We start from the raw sequence: 7,745 nt of genomic DNA, 5'->3' as shown, positions 1-7,745 counted from the left end.
AAGTTTGCGACAGCTGTACGTTCGGATGACACACGGGGGGGTCCAGCGCTACCGGTGGGAGCGGCAGGGGGCGGCCGGGGGCGGGCCGGGGGCGGGCCGGGGGCGGGCCGGGGGCGGGCCGGGGGCGGCCGGGGGCGGGCCGGGGTGTGGGGGTACAGGTTGGGTCAAAAGTCAGTCTGCAACAACGTGCACACGAGTTATTGCAGTCCGAAAGAACACGGCAGAAAAAAACACTGCGGCGAGGTTAGGGATCGCGAGACGGTCACGGCTCTCCATAGGCGCCCTAGATGGATTTAGGGTAAAGAGTCTGGGCGGGGGGGGGGGGGCTAACCCCTTTACATGCCCAGCACAATAAGAGCCCTGCCCCGCCCTGCTGCCACAAATCTGGAAACGTTTTCTCGCCCTATCAGATCTGCCCTACTCCTTTCCTCTTACCCAGTTGCCCCCCTTCTCAACTTCTCCTTCTCTCTCTCTCTCTCTCTCTCTCTCTCTCTCTCTCTCTCTCTCTCTCTCTCTCTCTCTCTCTCTCTCTCTCTCTCTCTCTCTCTCTCTCTCCCGCTCTCCTTCCGCTTCCTGCCGCGAGAGGGCGGGCGTGCGGGGGCGGCTCCACGCGTCCGGAAGTAGTCGTGGAGTGGAGGCACGCCGAGGCTCGCCGACGAGGAGCTCCAAGCCGCGAAGGGCGAGCACGGCGGGCACGGCGAGCATGGAGAGCGCGGAGAGCACCAGCACCGCGCGGAGCGTGAGAGGGCACGGCAAAACCAGCGTTTACAGCACCTTCCGAACAATGCTTTAGTCGCTCTGTCTCTCTCGCACCCACACGGAACACGCCATGAGTGTGAGAGCGTCGAAAGCGAAATAGCTCTGCAGCGAGAAACAGAGCGCGCGCGCTAAAGAAGGGTCCATCGTTTCAAAAAGCCAAAGTCATAAATCTAGTGCCACGCCACACTCATCAGAGTCCGACAGGCAGCGGCCGCGACGAGAAGGAGACATCCTGTGAGGACGACAGCAGGGCACAGTGGGCCAGAAGACCGGTGGAGGCGGTCGAAGTCACGGACGCGTTTTGAGCTCCAGAGTCGCTAAATGGGGCTCATACGGAACATATGACCCCACCAATGGATTGCTCTCCGAACGAGGAATCCATTGGTGGGGTCACGTGTTCGGTTCGAGTCCTGTTTGGCGACTCGGGAGCTCAAAACGCGTCTAGGGTTTTGGCCGGCTGCGCCGGTCTTCTGGCCCACTGTGCAGGGCAGCGCGGCGCAGGCTGCAGCGTTGGGCTGCAGGCCCCCGCGCACTTGTCACTCAGCCCCGCGTCGAGTCGGAAGCACTGGAAGGACAAGCCTCTGATTGGTCAAAGGGACGCGGGCCTGCCGACTGATTCCGAGAGTCGTTTTCGTCGCTCTGTCTCCCTCGCACCCACGCGGGGCGCCCCACGAGTGCGAGAGAGACAGAGCGACGGGATGAGTCCGCCGGCCATGGGATGGGAGGTCCGGTCCAACAAAGACACGGCCGGACGCGGCGGAGCGGCCAAACTTGACGGGGCTCAAACAGCGACTTAGCGACCACACTACAAATCCGGCCGCCGAACTCATCCCGTTTAATTGCGACCCGCCATTGTTGCCGTGCGAGGCGAGGCAGCCGGCAATCAATCCGTCCGCCAGCAGACTCATTCCGAGAGTCGTCGCTCTGTCTCTCTCGCACTCATGGGGCGTCCCGTGTGGGTGCGAGAGAGACAGAGCGACGACTCTCGGAATCCGTCCGCAGCGTTGGGGGCCCCGTCGGGGGTGGCGCGTGGCGCTCCACTTCCGGCTCTCCAGACACAACTCGGGGACTATTTCGAGACAGTGGCGCGGCAGGGGCGGCCAGGGCCAGAGGGCGTAGCTACGCGTAGCGGGGGGACAGTGTAGGCGGATAGCAGGGCTGGCTGCGCAGATTGTAAGCTCACAGGCTAACCGTACCTCGCCTGCTTGTATACATCCCTCGTACTACCACCGGCACCGGCGCGTACTACAATTGCCGTTCGGGGGCAGGGCGGGGCGGGGCGGGGCGGGGCAGGGCTAGGACCCCCGGCGCCCATAATCAGTACATCAGCAAACAATGCGCACCCCCGCGCAACGCCCCCAAATCGGCACCCCCTCCACTACGACGCCCCCACCCCCCTCAGCCCGAATCAACACTAATTCACCTGTATCACATTCACACCCCCACCGACCCACCCCGCCCCCTCCATACACGCGTTACAGCCGGCTCAACACGGGCAGTGGACAGGTCATATCGTCATGTCGCCATTTGCTTGCTGGCTGACACGGACACCGCGCCACCGCACACACAGACACACACACACACGCAGGCAGATACAGGTGGTACCTCACTGACACGAACCCCAACCCCGACTAACATGCTCACACAGACACACACGCGCACGCGCGCACACACACACACACACGGATGCACACAACGCAAGCGCACAAAGGATCGGCAGCTGCCCGTCCGCCGCGCGTTCGGCCACTGTGAGTGACCAACTTCACGACCTGATTGTGGTCCAAACTCGTCCAATCGGACTAGTTCCGTTCCGACTCCAGCAGCGGCGGCGCAGCGCCCCTACACTGCCAACCGCTCGCCGCGCCGCGCAAAATAGTTGGCTCGTTATCGAAAGCCAGTTTGCAGCGCTTCCTTTGTTTGTTTTGCTTTGTTTCGGCGGCGCATCTGCTCGGCCCGGCCGCACTTTGCGCGACTGTACCTCGGACTGTACCGACCACTGTGCGTGCCACGCCACGCCCTGCCGGCTGCAGGTTCGTTATTGCGTTTGACACCCTTCGGCCCTCGCCGCCCCGGGCTGCGTAGCGCTGCGTGGCGCTGCCGCTGGCCGCCGTAGGGCGCTAATGCTATTGGCTGGCGGCCCTGGCTGCGCTGGCTGGCACACCGGCAGGGTCGCCCCAAGGGTGCGCGCCGCGCTGACGCTGTCAGTGTGTCAGTGACAGCAGGGGGCGGCCGGCCGCTGCGGTGGTTCAAAACGCTCCGGACGACGACGAGGACGCCCACGACGTCGATGCGGTGCCGGTGCTGGCGGCGCACAGTGGGCCAGAAGAAAGGTGGCGGCGGTCAAAACTCTGGACGCGTTTCGAGCCCCAGGGTTGCCAAATGGGACTCGAACCGAACGTGTGATCCCACCAATGGATTCCTCGTTTGGAGAGCAATCCATTGGTGGGGTCACACGTTCGACTCGAGTCCTGCTCAGCGACTCTGGAGCTCAAAACGCGTCTAGAGTTTTGGCCGCCTCCGCCGGTCTTCTGGCCCACTGTGGTGGCACTGTGTAGTCCTGCGGCCGATGGCCGAAAGCACCGACGGGGCAGTCTAGGGCTTCTGCTGCTTGTGGCGCTCCGGCAAGCCAGGCAGGCCAGGCAGGCCCTCCACAATGCGCTCATCTCTGAGTCAATAGCAGCTTGTCTCCCCTCTCCAGGCCTCGCCTCCCCGTCCCCGCCACGCCCGCCACGCCCCGGGCCGCATCACTGTGCGTTGGACCGGAACTCAGATCCAAGCAGGCGGTCTGGCCGGCCGGCCCGGCGCGGCCCGGCGTGGCGAGGACGTCGTGGCCAGAACCACGGCGATATGACGACGGCGCGACGGACGGCCGGCCGGACTTTCGGCGACCGCCGGGGAACTGGACGTCCACGTCCGATGTCCGATCGGCGAGGAATTCTTTTCGGAAAGAGCCTCGCCTCGCCGTCCTCGTCGTCCCCGCGGCCCCGGCGGCCCCTTTTGCCCGCTTGCCCCGGAAATGACAAGGATGTGGGGGTGTCCCGGCCGTCCCCGCCGCCCTGGACGTCCTGAGGCGGGGATACGGCGGCAGTGTAGTGACAGCGGCGATAATAACATTTCCCGCGCCCTACCACACGGCGCCGCCAGGCCGCCAGACCCCGCGGCGCAGTGGTTAGCGCGGTGGGCTGTGGAATCGAAGGTCCGTGGTTCGACCCCCGACCCGGAGTTTCTGCTTTCGATTTTGAAACGCATGACGGCGTTCGTATAGATCAGACCCTCGCAAAAGCGATTCCGGCTTTGCATCCCCTTTCTCATCATTCTACTGCCGACAACAGCAGCGCGTTCGGATTGGTCTCTGATTTCAACGCCACACTTGTGTTTCACGAGAGTGACAGCCCCCGAGCCAGCCGAGGCGAGCGCAGCGCGCCGTGCGCGACAGGCCTCTTTGTTTTTTCATCGGGATCGACCGCGGCTCGGTTATTACAAGCAGGAGGGTGCAGCGTGGTGCAGCAGCGGGCAGCGCCAACCAGGGAGCAGCCTGCACCGCCTGCACGGCCTGCATTGATTGCGCGACACCACTGCAAAGTGCAAATGCATCCGCATTGCATCCAAACTCTGTTTGCACGGGGCGGGCCAGAACTTGGTGCGGCCGCCGCAAGCTGTACCCACCCCACCCCACCCCACCACGCCCCGCCCCGCCGTAGTGCTAAGTAAGAGCTGTCGTGCGTAGCGAAGAATAAGTCGGTGTCAACCGGCACCGCCTTGCCAGCCAGACGGGGGCGTCTCAGCTGCGCCACGGCACCGCCGCCGCTGCTGCGTAGCGCGTAGCGCCCTCTGGCCGGAAGTTTTTATCTCCTTAATGCACTCCGATGCGCGCCTCAAGGACGGCCAGTGGCGGAGCCAGGGCCGGCCTGCGGGGTCACAGTGGGCCAGAAGACCGGTGGAGGCGGACAAAACTCTAGACGCGTTTTGAGCTCCAGAGTCGCTAAATGGGACTCGTACCGAACGTGTGACCCCACCAATGGATTGCTCTCCGAACGAGGAACCCATTGGTGGGGTCACGCGTTCGGTTCGAGTCCTATTTAGCAACTCTGGAGCTCAAAACGGGTCTTTGCCGCTCCATCTCTCACGCACTCATAGGGCGTCCCGTGGGTGTGCGAGAGAGGCAGGGCGACGAAAACGACTCTCGGAATCAGTCTCCTTGCTGACGCTGCTGACGCTGCTGACGCCAGGTGAAAATATTTGTTATGACACCCCACCCGATACGGCTCGCGGCTCAAGGGCGCGCCCGACCGGCTGGAAGGCCTTGAGGCCCAAGGACCATCAGACACCCATTCATTCCAGGCTTCCAGGACCTTTCAGGCCGAAGCCGCGCCGTGCGAGGGCCGAGGACGGGGAGGGCACAGCCTGTGCCACAGGGCGCTGGTCCTGTTTTTCTGTGGCAGTGTAGCGGAGTCGAGCGGAGCGACAGAGAAGGAAGATGGAAGGGTCCGGACGGGCGATGCTCGAGCTGTATCAACAGACGCAGCGAGCAGACGTCTGTGTGCGTGACTGGAGAGAGAGAGAGAGAGATGGAAGCACGCTGGACCGGCACGGCAGCAACACAGTCGAGGGGCACAAGCGTTCCGAGAAGCGCTCGCATGCTGGAGGGAGATCTTGAACCGTCATCTCGAACTCGGCCTGCACACTAGATGTTTCTGTACGTTCATATTGACCATAATTGTACAATTGCGACGTCGACTTATTCAAACACCGATTACTGTAAGCTAAAGTAATAGTTTTCCGCATTGTGCTTGAGTATTTATGAAATTGTGCCTAATTTTTGTAGAAATTTGTACATGACATGCAACTGCACGTAGTAGTGACAGTCCATACGCGTTTCGGGTGAGCTCGGCAGCACCCCGCGCGAGGCTAGAGGCCCCTCGAAGTGGAGTCATTCCCCGTCCCGAGTCACTCCGTCAGTGTGTGACCCACCTGACAGCCACAGCAGCACGGCCAGCAGCGCCAGGGGCGGATGTCGCGTGGGCATCATATCCACGGCACTCGAACACACACACACACACTCACACACGCGGAGCCCGGTGCGGGACGCGGGTCGCCCTTTCGGGGCTCGTCGTGCACGTGGTCGCGGACGTGGCGCCGGCGTCCGGGGGCCTGCTGGCCAGCGTGCCGGCCTCCGGGGCCTGCTCCGGGGCCATGGTCCGGCGGCTGTCCGCGGCGCCGTCCCTCGTGGGAGCGCAGGGGTGGCGAGGCGAGCTTCGCGACGCGAGCGACGTGCGTGCCGGCGGCGCGGCGACGCTGGGCGACGGTCCGACGTGCTGTAGCGAGGAGGGCGGCCGGCCGACTGCCGAGCCGAGCCGACGCCGACGCCGACGCCGAGCCAGCGAGAGCCGAGCCGAAGGGAGGAGGATGCCGCCGTCGACGTCGGGCCGCGAGGCGCGAGGCGAACCTCGCCAGCGGACCCAGCGGAGAGGACGCCCAGGGAGGGGTGGGGGCGACGCAGGGGTGGGAAGGGGGGAGGGGGTGCCGGGCCGTCGCCAGCCCAGCCAAACTACCCCGTGCGTCGCCTTGGCGCTGGACCACGGAGGGGAAGGGATGTGATTGATACGCACACACACGCACCCACATGCACACACACACACACACACACACACACACACACGACGCCGTGCCGCGTCCGCGAGCAGAGAGATCTTCTTGTTTTGTAGGTTTTGTCCGCCCTGGGGACCGCGCCGCCGGGACGACGCGACGGCCGGGTGCCCCGCCTTGCTGCTATAATACACCCGGCCGGTGAGACGCGGACGCGGCGGCGCTCTGGTGCGGATCGTCTCGTCGCTCTGTCTCTGTCCCACCTCATGGAGCGTCGCGCGGGGTGTGAGATGGTGCGAGAGAGACAGAGCGACCGAGCGATGCTCCGGAATCGCTCCTGGAGGGAGCTGGAGGCTGGCTTGGAGCATCGCGCTGCAGTCTTGGCGGCGCGGTGCGCGGTGCGGATTGCACGCGCCAGCGAACACCAGCGGGCCTTCCGTAGGGGTGCGAGCGAGACAGAGCGACGAATCCCCGTCCGGAATCAGGCTGCAGGAGGAAGAGAATGTGAAACAGGGATGAAACGCTGGTGGCGGCGTGGTGGCGGCGCGGGGCGCTTTGTCGCTCCCTTTCGGCCATTCAGCACCCCGCGGGCTGCGCGCGGGACCGGCGGCGGCCGCGTCGTCGTCGCTCTGTCTCTCTCCCACCTTGAGGGACGCTCCACGAGTGCGAGAGAGACAGAGCGAAGAAAACGACTGTTTTTCGCCGGGTGAGTCTGCAAAGTCTGTTTGCCGCCGCACCTTGACGCCGTCGTGCTTTACCGACGGTCCCTGCGGGAGATCCAGGATCACCCAGAGACCCAGACGAGGGGAGAGTATCAATTCATTCATTGCAGCGGGCAGTGGGGGGGGGAGGTCAGCTGTTGGGGAACAAAACGAACCCCCCGCCGGCGGTGTGTGGGTCTACCTGGCGGTGCAGGTGTGTGGGTGGCTGGGAATGCAATCACGCGCGGACCAACAAGTCCGTCTCGCCCTGCGCCGTGAGTGCGAGAGAGACAGAGCGAGACTCTCGGAATCAGTCTGCTGCGGACGGGCGGACGGACGACGTCACACCGGGAGGTGTGGGCACCACAAGACGACACACCGAACGCAGGCGTGAAATGCCGATGGGATGGGGCTGATGGGACGGGTGCATGCGGGTGTCTGTTGTGTCTGTCAGAGTCTCCGAATTCCTAACGCAGCTCGACAGCCCGACGCGGCGCTACCCCTTGCGGCGTTCCGCTGCCCAGGGGTAGCGCCGTCCATACCCCGCGCGCGGCGCGCGGCCACCCCCGACGCGGTGGGTAGCGCCGCCTTGTTTTCGCCGAGCAAAGCGAAGGGCAGTCCCCCCTGGAAGAAAGTTTCAGCGGTCGGCTGCATTCGGAATTGTGCAGGTCGAAGCCAACCGACCCCCTTCGTGCTGTC

The sequence above is a fragment of the Thrips palmi genome, unplaced genomic scaffold (assembly GCF_012932325.1).
Source record: "Thrips palmi isolate BJ-2018 unplaced genomic scaffold, TpBJ-2018v1 HiC_scaffold_2, whole genome shotgun sequence".
Taxonomy (NCBI): Eukaryota; Metazoa; Arthropoda; class Insecta; order Thysanoptera; family Thripidae; genus Thrips; species Thrips palmi.
This window is presented reverse-complemented; position numbering follows the sequence as displayed.